The following is a 19,667-nucleotide window of genomic DNA, read 5'->3' on the forward strand; positions in this document are numbered from 1 at the left end:
TCTTGTCCTACACGGAAGATGGGTCACCGTTTTCTTGGTCCTTTCGAGATCCTCAAGCAAATCAATCCTGTGGCGTTTCAGCTGAAGCTTTCTAGTTCATGGCGTATTCATTCAGTTTTTCATTCCGCTTTATTAAAACCGGTGACTGCTAATTCTTTTGTTGGACAGGTTCCTATTCCACCTCTACCCATCAGAGTCGACAGTCAAGAGGAATTTGAAATCGAAGACATCCTTGATTACAGGCTGAGAGGGAGACAACCTCAATATTTGGTTAAATGGAAGGGTTACGGTCCAGAAGAAAATTCTTGGGAACCAGCTTGTAATATCCATGCACCTAAATTATTACAAGATTTTCACCGGAAGTGTGTTCCTAAAGGCAAGATTCGCGTCTGAAGGCCGCTCCTAAGGGGGGGGGGCCATGTAAGGATACTCACCGCCGCTGAGTCCCCTTCCAGGCGCGTGGTACATGGTGAGTGAGAGTGGAACGCATAGCCCATTTACGTTTTGACGAGGGCACGCGCAATGACGCCATGAAGCACGCTACATCGGCGGGGGATTTAAAAAGCATTGCAAACAGTATACTGCGCTCGGTTATCGCTTCTTGTGTGCCCAGTGTTTACTTCTTGTTGAAATTTCTGGTATTTGACCTTCTGCCTGATCTTTCGCTTGTGAACCTTGCTGCCTGCCTCGACCCGGACCTGTTTTGACTACGCCTTCACGTACTCCTTGGTACCACGCTATTTGGTCTTCCAGCCTCTCTCCACTGCTGCGCTTCCTGTCTCACTCTCAGGTTAAGCCTCCAGCCTAGTGTGAGGTGCTTGTGGGTGGCAATCTCGTCGGACTCACCTGGCTTGACACATATGTATATATACAATGCATAAACACAATACCTATAGAAATGTACATGCAGTGTTAAGATAACGCAACCCTTTAGAACATTATTTAGAACACAAAGGCAAGGGATCAGATGAGAGTGAGTATTCCCAGCAGTGTCAGAGTTCTTCCGGGCAGGTAAAGGTGGCCATACACACTAAGATCGTCTTCCGATATCCCCACCTATGGGTGGGCAATATGGGGCTAATTCGGTCATTATATCTTAGATGGGATCAAATACAGGGTACGGTTTTGTTATTACAGAGAAAAAGGAAATACATTTAAAAATCTGAATTATTTGATTAAAATGGAGTCTATGGGAGACAGGCTTTCCGTAATTCAGAGTTTTCTGAATAATGGGTTTCCGGATAACGGATCCCATACCTGTATCACACTCGTAACACTATATACAAAATAAAATAATTGAATACAACACAACCCCTTTGGCTTTGGTGCTTTCCTGATAATTATATAAAACACAAGAGCCATTAATAACCAGTAAAAAATATATCTGCAGGTGTGTGCTGAAGAGGGTCTCCCATAAATAAATTAAATCAACAACGCAACCAAAAAAGAAAACCTCACTCATAAAGCACTACGGAAGGGTTTGTCAGTTAATCCTTTCTTGCAAAAGGTTTACTGTAATTGTGCAAATAGAAGGAAAAAAGAATACACAAAACACGTCACATGCGGAGATAAAGAACCCACATTAACCCTAAACAGGATGAGTGAGTTTCTTTTTCTATGTGTTATTTCTGTGTGTTATAAGATTGTAAATGTAGATTTTTCCTCTGGTCACAGTTACAGAGTACATGCTGAATTAAAGGTATGGACTGAACAGCTGAATTTTGAGCGACTTGGCCATAGGTGGATATGACCAAGAGCTTCTTAATTCTGCATCTACTGTGAGCTGAGAATAGGGATCAGCAGAGGAGATATCTGTCTGGGCAGAATAACTGAGATACACAGAGATGGCAGAACGGCTGACGTGCCCCTAGTGTGGAAAAATACTTTGTATAAATACTGCCAATGTTATATAAAATGCTCCTGTAAATGTAAATATATTTTCAAAAATGATAACAATAAAACAGATGCTCTGGTGAAGGTTCTGTATTTATATTAGGGATGTGCCAGCAACTGTAGAGGAGAGTTATCCTTATTAGATGGACTCTGGGTTGCTGTTGAGGAGCTACAGTTTGGGGCTGTCAGAAACAAATAAAACATTAGCAGAAAGTTACTTACTTCATCTGTATTGGGGCTTCTTTACAAGTACAGATCTAAACAAAACAAAACAAAAATATATATACTGTATATAAAGGTATAGGACCTGTTATCCAGAATGCTTGGGACCTGGGGTTGAAGGTATCAGTCTTGGGGGATAAAAAGGGATAACATTACAGCAAATTGCAGACAAATACAATAATTACACATGGAAAGGATGCTACTTTGCCAAAAGTATTTTGATTTTAAAGGAAAACTTTACCCCTGAACAATGTAGATCTCTATAAAAATACATCACATAAAACAGCTCATACATAAAACCCTGCTTCATCTAAATAAACCATGTTCATAAAATAGATTTTTTTTTTTAAATAGCAAACTGCCATATTAAGTATTAAAAATCACCCTCTAGGATCATACAATTCATGGTGCACACTAAAATTAGTTAGGTCACATCAGCGAATTAATGAACAGAGTTCTGCCTTTTGCTTCCACACAACTTCCTGTCTCATGTCCCAGTCCCACAGAAACTATCCCTCCTAATTGGTGGGTATAGGTAGTCCCTGTTTGGTATCATTGGGAAGCATGGGGCCTCATCATAACCAATATATGATTTATGAGGATGTGAACCTTAAAGCAAAGGAGATATGGATCCTTTTCTATAATCCATATTTTCTGTATGCTGTTCCCTCTTGCTGTTCTTTCAGGTCCACAAATGCCTTTCTTTGATCAACAGATCAAAGAAACCAATGGCCTCAGGTTTCCTGCCCCCAAATGGCTGGCTTTGAATTGTCTGCTCACTCTGCTGAATTTGTCACATTCCCACAGTCCCTGGTTGCATATTTAATTAACGGTCTCTGTGGGAGCCTGCAACCAGATGTTGATAGGGTTGAACAATTTACAATGCCAGGGCAATACTGCTGGCATGACACCTCCCCCTTCAAGAGTGCGCAAGGGTGTAAGGCCCACAGGCCAATAATAACCTTGCCACTACCAGTACGCATTAACCTTTGTACCAGTCTGGGTCATTACCAAAATTCATCTATTGAACAATCATGAAATCATTTATTGAACAATTGTAGCAATTATTTTACCTCCCAGGCCTAAACTCTCTTTCCTTAGGATTTTTATCCAGATGATCCATGGCACTGGAGTGGAAAAATATAGGCAACCGCATTATCAATATGTAGAAATAGGACATTAGGACATTTCTGTGCATTCAGCTACTAAGAAATGCCTTCCCTCCCCACCTCAAAAAGAGGGATTGTTTGTCCGTACATTGCAATATACTTCAAGCTGGCCAACTACGTCAAAGTCATCCCTTCTGGCCAGCCCTACACTGACTGACCTATATAAGTAATTTAAGATTAGTACTGAGCAAAGGGACTAAGTTTTACCTGCAGCATGCTTGCTTATAAGGTTAAAACTCCCATATGGTTGCCCTTTTATTGGCTCCATTGGGATCACCTGACTGTAGCTGGGAATAGTGGGGGCTACAACATGGAGCTGGCCACTGCTCCTGTATAAACAATAACACAAGAAAAAGGGAAAGTTGTGCTCAACCACTAAATTGTAAACCATTAGGCACAATGTTCACTTCATCCTTATTTTTACCCTCACTGCAAGGGGGGCCAGTGTGGGTACTAGGCCACAAACTGTAACTGCCTACCTTAGGCCCCTGGCCTCCTGCTCCCACCTGGTTATTTTCTGTCCCTGCAGTTACCTGAGTGCATGTGGGGCCCTCCTGCCGGTCCCTTGTCCCCCATTTCCTGGGCCTGAACTCGACACTGTTTGGCCGCCTTCCACCCAGTCTATGCCCACTTGGTCTGCACTGACTGCTCAGTTCTATACCGACATAAACTACTGGGTTCTACCCACATACCCTGCCCCTCTGGGCACACCGCTCTGTTTAGTAGCTTCCTAAGGGGCAACCGGTACTGTCAGCAATCCCTCCTTGACTCTGACTACCAGCCCCCCTCCCAGTACTAGTTCTGACACTGGAGCTATACCTGGCTCCCAGCTACCATCCTTGACCCCAGTCTGAGTGGCACTACCGACTAGGACCCTACTCTGAGTCCTAACCACCTGTCCTCCACACTCCTGCACTGACTCCTGAGTCTGGCCTATCTGCTGACCCCCACTCAAGACCTCAGGCAGTTTGGCTACAGGATCAGGGATCCCATGCTGGTTATCCCTCACTGCAGGTAAACTACCTGACTGCACCAGAGAGACTCCTAGGGGAAACCCTCCTCCTCCTTCTCTCCCTCCTTACCCCCACTTTGGGACACTTCTGGTTTGACACTCTCTCTTGTCTCCCAGTCCTCCCTCCCAGCTATCTCTGTACCTTACCGGTGGCAGTTACTGATTGAGGTGAGTTGTCACACTCCAGCGCAGCTGGACCTAGTGAGACCTGGTCATTGGGCACAAAAGCAGAGAGCATATTCCCGAAATCATTCCCCGACAATACATTGACAGGAATCTCATCAGACACTCCCACTTCCCTTAGACCTCTCCCCACAGCCCAATCCAAGTACACCTTGGCCACAGGCACCTTTGGTTGGTCCCCGCCCACCCCCCTTTATGGACAAAGTCTTCCTAGGAATAATGTCGATATTGTTGATAATCTCTGGACGCACCAGAGAAAAATTGGACCCCGAGTCTCTTAGGCCCTGAGTTACTTTGTCCCCCACAGTTATAGGCTGCATATGATGAGACAGCTTCTCCACCTTACCAGACACAAGCATTACCACTGGCTGTACCGGTGGGCTTGGTTCCTTCCTTAGTGGGAAGTCAGCCCTTACATGGCCCATCTGGTGGCAGGAAAAACATCGGAGGGCAGCTCCACGCTCTATGTTGGCACTAGATACCCCGAACAAAGACTTTTCACTGGACTGGGCATGCTGTGCTGTACCCCCTGGGTGATGCTCCTTCCTGCTTGGGGATCACTGTAGCAAAGGTCCCTTCCTGTATTGCAACCTGTTGGCAGTAAATGCGTCTGCGAGCTGTGCTGCTTGAATTTTTTTTTGGCTCCCGGTCTAGGACAAATTGCTGTACATCCACTGGACAGATACACAGAAACTGGTCCAGTATCATCACAATCTGTGTCTCTGCATGCCAGGAGTAAGTATTTGGCTGACAGGTCAGATATATTCGTGGGTGCTCCCTAGGCAATGTAAAAGTGTAAACTGATTACATTTTATTATATTTACAAAGCTTTTTATTTCCAGGAGGTTAGGCTCATACTCATTTTTTCATTTTTGAGACAGATCCCCTTTAATTGTTTAATATAACCACAGTAATGTACAATGAAAGTCCCATTCAGACCTTTGTTTCTGCATTTTATCACCTACGGTTCTAGAGCTTTGCCCTATATAAATACTGGCCTATAGGAATTTTATTGCACATACAGCATCGGAACATGAATAGTGACCAGAAGTAGGGGTTGGAATCCCCTTTGGGGATGATACAGTATATAACTAGGGTTGCCACCTTTTCTGGAAAAAAATACCGGCCTTTCTATATTTTTGCCTTTTTTCCTATTAATAACATTGGCATCAAGCATCATTTTTACCGGCTAGGCCACTAAATAATTAATATTTAATCTACCAGCCAGGCCACTAACTAATTAATATTTAATCTGCACTCTGTGTACTAGAAAAACTTTTGAATAAAGTTAACAGGAGTGGCTTTTTGTTAGCCTGGTATATGGGGGGGTGGGGGGCAGTGCTGAATAAACTAGGCTTCTGAACTTGCCCCATGACAGGAGCACCCCTGTATTTAAGCAAGATGACAAAACCGAAGTGGGAACCTTACCTCAGGTGGCAGTGCCCCCTAACTTACCAGGGGCGGAAAAAAGCCACTGCTGGTAACTTAAAGAGTTTGGTTATTAAGCCATGCACCAACCCCAGGACACCCTACATTGCTGGAAAGGTAAGCAAGGAAAGTGAAGGGGGGGGAGGGGGGTGGAAGCATCACAAAAGTTACCTCAGGGCAGTAAAGGGACAAGAATCGCCCCTTACTATGAGATGAGAATGCTGGAACAGAGAAAGGCTTCCTGAAATCCTGAAGAAATCCACTGATTACAACTCTGTTCTGATCCAGAGTGCATGCTGGGTGCTCCTTACAGCCCTATCCAGCAGGGAGTACTACCCTACGTAATAGCGGCACCGGTCTCATTCACTGGATCAATGAGATGAATCCTCTTTCTGTTCCAGCACCCCCTAAATGTTTGACACAGTTTTATCACAGAGAAGAGGCCTATGGGTGCTGGAGGTAACATTTGTGCAAGGCTTGGGGTGGGGGCAAAAAGTTTGAATGCCCAAGCCAATCATCCACCCTTACGCACCTATGCACTGATTCGCTCAACATGGCCACCATCTACGGTTGCCACCTGTCCAGTTTTCATCTTCCCCCTTTTTAAAAGGGATTGTCTGGGTTAAAACTACCTTTTGGGATTTCTTGTGACAAAAAATTTGGGATCTTTGCAACTTTTCTATGACTTTTCTCGTACTTTTTTTTAGTTCAGACTTTTTAGTAAATGTAAGACATTTGTGGAAACGAGTTTAGTAAATGTGCCCCTAAGGATTACTGGGTTCAGGAATGTTTACATCTGCAGAGATGGGCAAGTTTCCATAGTAACACTATTAAAGAACCTACTAGAAACACTAATATTATATTTCTATAATAGCACTGTTTAATTTTATGTTTAGTGTGATGGTTATTTCTCATACCACATGTTCAAAGGTTGGATTATATTGAATTTCTGATCTTGTACAAATAGGTTTTTGGAGCCCTTGAGCCAGGTTGGGGGAAAAATCCCTTATAGGGCCACAGCATGTCGACAGCACTCTTGTACAATAAACTAATGATGTTGTATAGAAATATACTACTTATGGTACAAGGCTGCCACCTTGTGGATTATCAGACTGTTCTGCAACTTCTCTCATTAGATTGCACAACCTGCTGCTGTACTTAAAGAGCTAATAAGCCCCCCTACTTACATTTAAACTATTGATCACTCTGCACTGCCCTCCTCCCCAAATGAATCACCCCAAGTTTGTAAATGTGAACTGCTCATTGGGTGGCAAATTGCAGAGATGCTCAGCAAGGTGAGAGTTGCAATGTTGGGCCACGTCACTTCTGGCTCCAGGTTCCACAATGGTGTTTGCAGACATATTAATGTTAATATGTCTTGTAAAAGGATCTTGGGTTTGATTCAGAATAGGGCACTCTTCTGCCTGCAACTGAAAAGGCAAAACTGAGTTTGTAGCAAGACAAAGAATTGCCGATGGGGATGGTGGAATTTAAATCAGTTTTTGGAATTGCCCTTATTGTATGAGAGCCCTGTACTCAGTGCTGTATTTCACTGTAGGGCGCCCAGGGCTGCCCCCATTCTACCTCCCCAGAACGCATGCATGCGCATCCTTTTCGCTCACATATGGAGCACTGGGACAGGACGCTTTTCTTCGAGGAAAAACTGTGCAGAAGGCTACACTAAAGGGAACAATACTCAGGACATGCTGAGTACCCTTTATAAACATGAAATATAACATACACAGCTCTTACATATCATAATGATGGACAGTGAAAACAAAGAGTTGAGTTTTATACATTCCAAAAGAAATGTTCTACAGAAGGACATGTGCATTGCTGAAGCTCCATGTAATAGCATCGTGCAATAAAGTATAATGCTTCTACTAATAATACTAACGCCATTTAATTATTCATTCAGAATTCATGAAGCTCTCATTTGTAAATTGATTCACATGTTAAAAATATCATTTGCTTGCTGCACTTGCAGAGCCCCTATTGCTGCTGTAGTTCTTTTCCCTTTACCCTTTTATATAGCCTCTGTACAGGCTCAGGACCTGGGGTTTTGCAGATAAAGGATCTTTCCGTAATTTGGAACACTATACCTTAAGTCTGCAAAAAATAATTTAAACGTGAATAAAAAGATGCGGGGGAGTTTGTATGTAAAGCCAATGGAATACCTTTAAAATCTTGCTTAGCAAGTATACAGGTCAGTATATTGCCCTTGTAAGCAAGGAAAGCCCAGTGAAACTTAAATGCTCAGTGTGGTCTAGACAGTTGTTGAAAAGACAACTTAGGGTTGTTGCAAATCATCAAGAAGAAAATGAGGTTGGCCTGTTATAGAAGCTGATGCTACAGGGCTGATTGCTAAATTCTGATGCAAATTACACTGGTTTCTGAGCTGCCATGTAATGAGAATCTGAACAAATTAATTAACAGTCTTGTATTGTGACATTTAAATTCTGTATATACTGTATATTGTGAGTCGACCCCTAAGCTCAGTAACTGACAGCAGCACAGAGCATGTGCAGGGAATCAGCAGAAAAGAAGATGGGGGGCTACTGGGGTATCTTTGGGGCCGCAAATCTTCCCTGCTAAAAGTCAATCATAATTAATTTCTGATGTGTAAATCACATTAGTAGTAGGAAAGTGCAATCAAAGGGTAAAATGTGAACTATCTACTAAATGGTAGTTAGTTGGGGGTATCCTTAATGGAGAAGGATCTGGGGTTTTTGTTGATAACAAGTTGTCTAATGCCAGGCAGTGTCATTCTGTGGCTACTAAAGCAAATAAAGTGCTGTCTTGTATAAAAAAAAGGGCATTGACTCAAGGGATGAGAACATAATTTTGCCCCTTTATAGGTCCCTGGTAAGGCCTCACCTTGAGTATGCAGTGCAGTTTTGGGCTCCAGTCCTTAAGAAGGATATTAATGAGCTGGAGAGAGTGCAGAGACGTGCAACTAAACTGGTAAAGGGGATGGAAGATTTAAACTATGTATGTATGTATATCTTTATTTATAAAGCGTTACTTATGTACGCAGCGCTGTACAGTAGAATACATTAATACAAACAGGGTGTTATTAAGATAATGGGCCTGATTCACTAAAGGGCGATAAAAATTATCGCACGCTTTTTCGCGTTAAAAAACGCAAAATAACTTGCGCGCGATTCACCATAGTATTATCGCGTGCGAAAAATCGCCATTTTCGCATGGGGTATTTCTCGCACTAGTTTTACCGTTTTGCGTTAATTTCCGCGCTGAAAAGAATACGATCGTATGATTCACTATAACTTTTGCGCGCTAAATATCGCATTCGGCTATACGAAAATTAACACCTACTACAGGCAGGCGAAAAATTATACAAAAGTACAGTAAATTATTTTTTGCAATAAAATATGGACTTACAGTGTTATTTATTCAAGTATGTGTTTCCCCCAGAGTGACGCAGCCGCCAGTTTGCAGCGAAATGTTCATTTTTAATACAGTAATTTTCCGCAAGTATTGGCGTGTATGGCTAACATGGCGTGCGTTCATTTGCGCAACTATTTCTATTTGGCTACAAGTGAGGAAATGTTTCGCCAGGCATGGATTCGCAGCAAATTTTTGGACGTGCGTTGAATTTTTTCGCGGCGGATTTTTTCATGCGTTTCGCAAAACAATGCGCCAATGGCAAAGCGCATGAAAAAATTCGCCACGCAAAAATTCACCGCACATCCACAAATTGATACAAGTGTCAAAAAATAATAGTCACGGGCAACAATTTTTTTGCCCGCACAACATTTTTGCCGTTTCGGGGATCTTTCGAAAGATTTGCTAATTTTTCACTAAAGAAACCAGAACACATTTGCTCATCACTAGTGGCTACCATTTATATGCATCTACTATTTATATGTGGCTAATATTTATATACACCATTTATATGCTTCGACAATTTTTATACACTATTTCTATGCTACCATTCATATTCGGCGATTATTTGCGTAATTTAGCGCATGTACAGGCAAATACCGCATTGAAATAGTCTTTCGCGAGTTAAATAACGCTTGCAATATCGCGCGTAAAAAAGCGCGAGTATGCTTATAGTGAATCGTGCGAAAAATCGCCAAAATTAAGCGGCGGTAAAAATTTTAGCGCACAATAAGAATAGCGCACGTTTTATCGCCCTTTAGTGAATCAGGCCCAATGATAAATACAAAGTATTACAATAAATAAAACATATAGTTGCAATAAGATAAGAGTCAAAGACGCAAGAGGATGGAGGTCCCTGTCCCATAGAGCTTACAAACTCTTTCTTTTCTCTTGAAGATGTATGGGAGATTTGTTGCCTATGGCAGACCTGGAAGTACAGTGCAGATTCTGCCACATTCTTTTTCAATTTAAATGAAATATGGACCATAATGGTATTTTATAAGGTAATCTGTATTACAAATCTCCTTCTTATTTATATGCATATGGATATTCAGGTTATAAGCATGCTGTTAAAGGAGAAGGAAAGCTACTGAGGTATTTTGGTATTGCCAATAGATTAGTCACTATAGTGCCACCTAGAACACTATATTTATTCTGCAGAAAGCTTTACCATACCTGAGTAAACAGCAATAGAAACTTTCTCCATTCATTTAAGATAGCAGCTGCCATTTTAGCTTGGTCTGACGTCACTTCCCTGCTTGCATCTCTCATGCTGCCTCTATTTCTCATTGCTGAGTGGAGGGAGAAGGGAGTGGGGAGGGGAAAGGAGGAAGCTGCACAGGCTTGTGCTGTGCCCAGAAGGATTTTGCTGAGAGAAGGAAGCCTGAAACAGAAGATCATGTGGACAGAATAAATGGAAAAAAATATGGTGTTTCATTTTAGAGAGGACTCAAAGCATCATTACAGTGAGTGGTTATTGGTATATTTACATAGACCTCACTTACATAAGCTTACTTAGTTTTTACCGTACCTTCTCTTAGGGCATATTCCATTACAATATAGAACCTAAGACTGAAGTCAGCCATTAACACAAAAAAAACCAGAAGAGGTTTCAAGGAGTTCAACGATAGGGTAAACCGATTCAAATTTTAGATAACAGATGCAGGGGATACATTCTGCCATGGCAATGATAGAGGTAAAGAGTTGCAACAGAGAGGGGAGACTGGAGACTGATACCCCATGGATTGTATAAGGAATAACTCCTATTATCTTGCGATACTGATATTCATCATTTACATATTTGTTTTAGGTTTTGTGTTTAAGAATGATCTTAAGTAAAAGTAAGTAAGTAGCGAGGGCATGCATGGGGCAGCAGTGGCTGTGTGGTGGGCCCTTGAGTTGGGTACCCACTGAGCCCTGGTTACCCCAGTCTGACTCTGCAAACATGTCAGAAAGAAAATGTGTCTTAACCCCACATTTAATTGACCTTTAAGCCGATTATCAGGTGAGTCTAAAAGAGCAAATATTCTCCCCAAATCTCATCCTATCTAGTCTACCATGTGACCCCCTGGCTACTGTTCCATGTGCGCCAACGAGGGCAACACCACCCCGTCCAGGGATGTCACTGCCCCCCTGCCAGGCTCTTGGAAGGGGGAAAGGTGCCAAGCCCTAGACCTATTTAAGGGGTCCAAGGGGACTTTAGAAGAGTAAAATGGTATTGAAATAAACGTTGTATTTGTTACACCAGGTCTACTAACTCATATTGGCCATTAAAGGGGTTGAGTTAACGTTTAGTATGATGTAGAGCAATGATCCCCAACCTTTCTTACTCATGAGCCATAGTCAATGTAAAAAGACTTGGGGAGCAACACAAGGATGATAAAAGTTCATGGAGGAGCCAAATAAGGGCTAAGATTGGCTATTAGGCAGGCTCTTTGCACACTATCAGCTTACAGGGGGCTTTATTTGGTAGTAAATCTTGTTTTTATTCAACCAAAACTTGCCCCCAAGTCAGGAATTCAAAAATAACTCCCTGGTTTGGGGGCACTGAGAGCAACACCCAAGGGGTTGGTGAGCAACATGTTGTCCCTGAGCCACTGGTTGGGGATCCCTGATGTAGAGAGTAATTTTCTTAGACAATGTTCAGTTGGTCTTTTTAAGAAGGTACCATTCACTGATCACCAGTTTAAAAGCAAACCTCTAATTGCTTGAATACTAAAGGAAGTTCAAAATATGCAGCTGTTATATTAACCAATACGTCTTCCTAAAGGCTTTGTGAGGAATAGTTCTGTAGCTTTGCCTTTAAGGGCAATGACAAACTATAGGGGTCATTTACTTACCCCCGGGGTGCAAGTGCAGAATGCTCCCTTTAGTGTTTAACTGTTACCCACTGCAGGTTGCTTCTTTATAAAATGAATATGATTTTTGGGCATTAATTGTGGGTGTACAACTACTTATGGTGCTAGCTACTGATGCTGACCTGAGATGAGTAGCGCGCATTTTACAACCAAAATGTTCCATATGGCATGGACATAAAGCTAACTCTATCAAGATATCTTTTATTTCCAGGGTGGAGCGATTAACAGACATTTTGGAAAACTCAAATATTTTGTTGTTTGTTAATTCCCATAACCTTTCAACTACCAACAGGGGCTTAATTTGATAATGAACTGTTCTGTCAATATCCTGACAGGTTTTGGGTGGTCTAAGCCCACACAGAGAAAAATATTTACTTTAAAAGTAAAAAATAACTTAAATAACACCCCAAAAATGTAGAACAATAGAACCTTTCACTCTACAATGATTTCTTGTTATCACAAAGCTTTTACCCTAAAATAAAGAAATAGAGGCATGAAGTAAGATAGGTGCACACAGGAATACACAACATGATGCTTAGTTTAGAGAAAAAATATAGGTTTGGTTCATTCTGGACAGTGTAGATGCTCCATAGAAAATGCACTAAATTCTGCAACACTAAAAAGTTAACTAGAAAGGGAAGTTTGAGAACTTCATGTTGGTTTCAAAAATGTCAAGTCACTGAATGATCTGATTGGCTGTTTTCATTACCTTGGACCACAGTTATATAGTAAAACCCACTGTGCAAAGTTTGTGGACTCTGGTTTTAATAGTGTCTGAATGGCAGCAATTTAAATTTCCCCACTGAAAGTCAAGTGACATCTGATTGGTGGTTGGTGGCTCCGCCCACATTTTCTAACCTGGAACTGCAGTTACCCAGTGATTAATGCTGCAAAATCTAGGAACCCTAGGCTTAATAGTTAAAGGACAATGAAGGGTTAATATAAATTAAAAGTCTAAAAGGCATTCTTTTTAAGTACTTACTGCATATCTAAATTCCCAGATCCCTGCTTGCTTCTCTGAGATATGGTGCTGGCGGCCTACAGCAGTGTGAAGGCTACAGTGACATCACTGAAATCTCTCTCCCCTTCCTGTAGGTGCCAGCGGCAGCCTTCCTATTCTCTGAGCATGTGTGTAACTTGATCCTGTCTCCTGTTCTGAGCTACACATGCCCACCAGCCAATCAGAAGCGGATCTGGCAGAGGGCAGGGGGGGAGGGAATGAAACACATGTGTAGTATGAAGCAAGGAGGGAAAGGAAGGGAGAATACCATTTTAGAGATGGCTGCCTGTTCTAGAAAATGTGAAGTAAGTGTGACTGAGTAAATATTTGATTAGGTGAGCCAAAAGTGTGGCGTTTTTACTAAACAATAGGAGGACTATTGGGCAGTATGCTTTTTACATTTTGACTTGCATTCTTCTTTAAAGAATGGCAGCAGTTTAAATTAATACCAATAAAAGTCAATAGGTGAATTGTGATTGGTGGTTGGTGGGTGTGCCCACTTTTTCAAAGTCACCCAGTGACAAACTGCAAAGTTCCCTGGTATAAATAGTGTGAGGATGACAGCATTTTAAATTTTTAACCAATGAAATTCAACAGGTGAAAGTGACCCAACCCACTTTATCTATTTTTGAACTGCTGTCCCCCAGTGACCAACTCTGCAAAGTTTGGTGACCATTGAAAGTAAATAGGTGAAATGTAATTGGCCGTTGGTGGCTACGCCTACTTTTCCTAACTTTGCAAAGTTTAACAACCCTGGATTTAATACTTAAATAATGGCATCAGTTTAAATATAAACCAATGAAATTTAATGAGTGGAAACAGATTGGCTGTTAGTGGCTCCACCCACTTTTCCTAAGCTTTAACCTTAGTCCCCCAGTGACAAACTGTGAAAAGTTTGGGGACACTGGCATTTAAGAATGGCAGCAGTTAAAATTTCCCTAGAAATCAATTAAAGAAATGTGATTGGCTGGTGGCTTCTCCTACTTTTTTGAACCTTGAATCCATAGTCACCCAGTGACTGACCAAACCAAAAAAAATTGTTATTCAAGTTTGGGCGGTGTAGCTTGTAAGAGTAAGCTGTAAAGCTGTAAGTGTGGCAGCTGTTTGATAATCTTCCTTGTCAAAGTCAATGGGAAAATTGGGGTGTTCCTCAAAAAAACAGGGGGCGGGATCACTTAGAAAAACACAAGCAACCTGCTCTGCTTTAGGGTGAAGAAGTGTGGGGAGTTTGGGTGTTGTACCCCTAAAACTGTAGGAGGAGTAGCGTTTAGAAAATGGGGGGCGCTAAGAAAAAGAGAAATAAGTGGAAGTAGAACAGTAGATCGGATTTTTTCAAACCAACATAATTAGTAGAAATAACACACACAGCACTAATACCAATCAAGGTTTGGGACATCAACACCATTCATTTTAATCAGTATTAATCAGTATTAATGTTCAAAAAACTTGACTTGTCTACTGCTTACTCAATATTTTTGTTAAATTACAGTGATCACTATGGATTAGTTGTAACTGATTGCTCCACATTTTATAATGCAGGAGTTTAATGTGGATACAGCGTCAGACTGGGCTGCTGGGGTACCGGGAACAAACCCAGTGAGCCCCAGCGGCCCAGATCCGATCAGATCCGATATCACAGGTAAGTTTCATTTAGGGGTGCTCGGGGGAGAGAGTCGGAGGGTGTTGGGGGCCTCTGGGGGGGGGTGTGAAGGCAGTAGGGGCCATTCGGGGGTGCAGGGGCCCCTGAGGCAGAAGCCCCGGTGGGCCCTGCACCCCCCAGTACGACCCTGTGTGGATATAAGCCTGACATGAGGCTGAATAGAATTACAATTAATTCTAGATAACACAGGTCTCAGACCATTTAAAATTACAGAACTATTTTCTCCAACTTGAAGAATTTTACAAGGGAGGTGTCAGATTGTCAGTATATACAGTAGTATTCAGGGTGCAGATATACTGGGGATTTGGAAACCATGGTTCTGATCACTAACAATTTAGAGGACCGAAGGAAATATTTACTATAGGCAGGGACACAAATGCTGGAGAGTCACAGGTGGCAGATTCAGGTTAAGAATATACTATGTTCTCCTGCCATCCTTTCACTTAAATAAAATCACTTGTTAAACCCCATTTTCTCCTAATTCCAGGAAGCAGAAGTGACTGCGCAACAGTCCAGCCTGAAAAACTAGCGAATAGAAGTGCCAGGCTGCCGTTAGTACTCTACTGTTACATGAAACGTCTGCCCCACTACTCCAGAGCAGATCAGCTCAACTCCACAGGCAATTTGGGGAAAAAAATAAATGTCTGCTCACTGAATCTTGCACAATTGGGTCCACTGTTAAAGGAGAAGGAAAGGCTAATAAAGAGTTAATCTCAAGCTGCAGGTATACCTTTAGTTGCCATTAAGTCCCCCCATATTTCTCCCGTTCAGATGATCAGCAAGCACCACAAAGTGATCTCCCTGCTTCTTATTTCTTTGCAATGGTGCAAGTGAAAACCTGAACTTTTAAGAAAAGTCCATTTAGGGATCACTATGTGGTGCTCATTGCAAAGTACCCTGAGCCAGTGCAATTTTCTACTAACAGAGTATCAGGTAAGTAATTAATATCACTAGAGAGAGCTTAACGTTTAGCATCCCTCTTCTTCTTTAACTCATAGGTTTGAGGATTGAAATGAACTATTCCTAGAACATTTCCTCCAACAAGTTGCAGTGGAGCATCTCAGCAAAGCAACTTACAATTTCATACCCCATCCTCTGTAGGTAACCAGCACCCCAGAACTTTCCCCATCATTGCAGACTTTCAGGATAAAAGTTGAGAAATGCATATAGAAAATATTGCACAACAATAAAATGTTCCTTCAGACTCAATATAAAATAAATCACATTTTATAGACCCATTTAGCAGCTTTTATTACTGCTAAATAACAGGTGTGTGTTCATAACTATTTCACTTTGCACTTCAAAGTCCAGTTTTCTATCTTAGTCAAACAATTTAGGCTTAATTATCAGCATATTGGAGGAAATGTTCTAGGAAATGTTCTAGGAATAGTTCATTTCAATCCTCACACCTACTAGGGATGCCAAATGTTAAAGGAACAGTAACACCAAAAAATGAAAGTGTATAAAAGTAACTAAAATATAATGTGCTGCTGCCCTGCACTGGTAAAAGTTGTGTGTTTACTTCAGAAAGTCTACTACAATTTATATAAATAAGCTGCTATGTAGCCATGGAGGCAGCCATTCAAAGGAGAAAAGGCACAGGCACATAGCAGATAACAGATAAAACACTATTGTATTCTACAGAGCTTACCTGTTATCTGCTATGTAACCGGTGCCTTTTCTCCTTTTTTCCAGCTTGAATGGCTGCCCCCGTGGCTACACAGCAGCTTATTATATAAATTATAGTAGTGTTACTGTAGCAAACACACCAGTTTTACCAGTGCAGGGCAACAGTGCATTATATTTTTATTACTTTAAAGCTCTTTCATTTTTTAGTGTTACTGTTCCTTTAAGCTCCCCTCTAGTGATATTAGGTGTGGGAATAGGCAAGATCAGAATTAAGAATATTGAGAGATGTAGCACAGGGTATTGCTTTTAACAGCACATTGAAGTTATGCTAAACTAAATGAGGGAATATTGACACTATGTTCTAGGCTTGCTGATAACCATGATGACAGCTGGATGAGTGGGAAAATGGCTCTTATTGAGATCAATCAGCTCTCCAACGAAGGAGTGTTAGGGGACATCCAGTTCCTAATTATTGTCCTTTTTAGTCACAAATGAGTTCTCCTGAGGTCCCTTTGCAAGTTAGTTGACACCACTTCATCTACTGCCCCTAGGAGGCAAACCTCTGGTGATAACATTTTGGGGAATCCAATCTTATCCTGTATGTAGCCCTTACTTCTTTCTGAAAGATGGAAATATGGGGCTAGGACTAGAACATATGATTAAAATTGACTTTGTGTTTTCTGCATTTGGGGCAGCCAGGAGTGTTTGTGTTACTCATATACCTAAGTAGGTCATATATAATTGGAGCAAAGTTTTAAATTTGATCAATCTGTCCCTAGTGGCTATTGGGAATTGGAAGGCTTTTTGTGTGCCTTCTTCCCAGGTGTTTTCCTCTATAGATGGAAAGTTCCTTTTCATTTCTCATGACCCTGGGTGAACGGGGGGGACTGAAAGGCATACAAACTGCCTATAAGATTTTTGTGGGATGGAGCATTCAGACTTGATTTATACACAGTTATCTGAATTAGGGGTGTCAGTGTAGAAAACTGTGCCATACATGCATGCCTCAGCTGCATATAAGCAAACTGAGGGATAGTTCAAGTGTGGTTGCTCTCCACTAATCTCATATACGTAAGTTGTCAAAGTGGGTGACATATGAAATCCCGGTGGGCCCTGGCGGCCAGGACCCAACCCTTGCCGGTGCTCCCTCTGCCAGAAGTTCCCCCCTGACGCGTTAAATTTACGTGCGCTCAGGGGAGGACGCCGGGTGGGAGCCCCTGTGGGGGGGGGTTGTTGGTATACAAGTGGATACAATCATTTCCAAATTTAACAGATAGTGTGATCATATAATTCATTTTTGAATTCCAAGTACCTTTCACCTCCCACCAGTTAGACATTTTGATGATTTTGGAATTAATCTACATGTATAATGTACAAAGGATCAAAATCAGGTAAAAAGAACCATATGGAAGATGATCCCTTATGCACTGCCCCACCAATATCAAAACAGTATCTGAAGTCACTGATAAAAACAGGCATTATGATGAGTAATTAAAGCCACTGGAGGATTTAGGTCCAAACATACATAGATGTTAGTTACTTGGTGTCTATTGGAAACCAATCCACACTCACCAGCACACCCTGGCCTTTCCACTCTGTTCCACCTGGTGCAAAGTACTTCTAGAGACGTCGGCACTCTCCACCATGATCCAAAATAGCACAAAATACCGGCACAACAGGATTTGTTTTAGCGGGATAAACCCTGCTGATTTTAATAGTAGCAAACCATGTAACGTTTTGGGGGCATGCCCCCAGAACGTGTCTGACGAAGGGGCGTGCCCCCGAAACGTTACATGGTTTGTCTATTGGAAACACCATAACACTGTCTAGCACAACTAAACCACGTGCAAGCTCTGTCCCATAAAATAAATAGGCAATCTTGCATCCAAATGCCCAAACTTCACAGCGTAACCTGCCAAATAAGGTATTCACCCAGCGTCAGACTGGGATGCCAGGGAACCACCAGAAAACCTTAGACCCTGGGCCCACACAAACTATTTTTCATCCACTTTTCACTAAACCTATATTTTCCTAGTTTTTTATCTTTATGTACCATAATCTATTCTTTATATTTAATAGATTTGTGCCCATAGAGAAATAGAAATGACCATGAATTAGGCCAAATGGCTAGAGGCAGGAGGGCCCACTGACACCTGGGCCCACCGGGAGTTTTCCTGGTATCCCTGTGGGTCAGCCTGACACTGTGTTTACCTAAGCGTTCTGCATACACTACAAGTGTGCCAGCATTGATAGCTTGTAATTAAGGTTTGGCTGCAAAAATAACTTCAAAATAGAAGGTAGTCACCAAGTTTTTATTATCTATTACATAACCTTTTCCTGCTTTTACTGATAATCCTGATAACTGGGTTTTTAATAAGGTTTATTACGTAACGTTTTGCTGCTGTTACTGATAATCTTGATAACTGTTTTTTTTAACAAGGTTTATTACATAAGAATATATTACATAAGTAGCAGGTGCCAATCCCCTTTTTAAAAGGGAACTCCACCCAAACACAACGCTTTTTGAAAAGCAAACATAATTTCAAGCAACTTTACAATATATATCAATTAAAAAGTATGCAGCCTTTTCATGATTTCTAATGTAATAATATGTAATAATATGGTTTGGAACAGTTACCTAAACCGGGCCCCCTGTTCTCCTGCTGATCTGGCTGACTACTTTGAGGCTCCAATAAAATGTAACAGTAGTCGCCTGTCCTCAGCCTGCCTTCAGCCTGCATCCTCCAAATCCCACAATTCCCAGCACACATTATGTCAATAGGGAAAGGAACATCACAGTGCAATGCATTGTGGGTCATGTAGTTTCTGCTTTCTGTAAGTTGTGGAGAAGTTGTTACAATTTGTGTTGTGTCAGGCAGGATATATTCATTTTAAATCAAATAAAAGATGAAACAGCAGTTAGAAATTATTGGGATTTATATTTTCCTTTTTTTCATTTGAAATTCAATTTTTTTAGAATCTCAGTTTCTTCTTTGACAAGAATACAGTACACACTGATGTGACCGTACTATAGAAATAGTGATTTTCTGTGGTTTGCTAAACATAATTGTGCTGCGGAGTACAGAGAGTATCAATGCTACATGGACTATATGGGCTAGAAACCAAATAAATAGATACAGAATTGATAGAAAGAGTTTAAAATCTAGTAATAGGGGGTTCTTAGGAACTCTCTGGGGAACATTTATTG

General features: G+C 41.5%; 1 pseudogene; it reads right to left on the minus strand.

Moving 5' to 3' along the window:
- Positions 1-3,184: 3,184 nt before the first annotated feature.
- LOC116410494 overlaps positions 3,185-19,667 on the minus strand; it is a 66,120-nt pseudogene continuing 49,637 nt past the window's right edge.

The sequence above is a fragment of the Xenopus tropicalis genome, chromosome 4, assembly GCF_000004195.4.
Source record: "Xenopus tropicalis strain Nigerian chromosome 4, UCB_Xtro_10.0, whole genome shotgun sequence".
Taxonomy (NCBI): Eukaryota; Metazoa; Chordata; class Amphibia; order Anura; family Pipidae; genus Xenopus; species Xenopus tropicalis.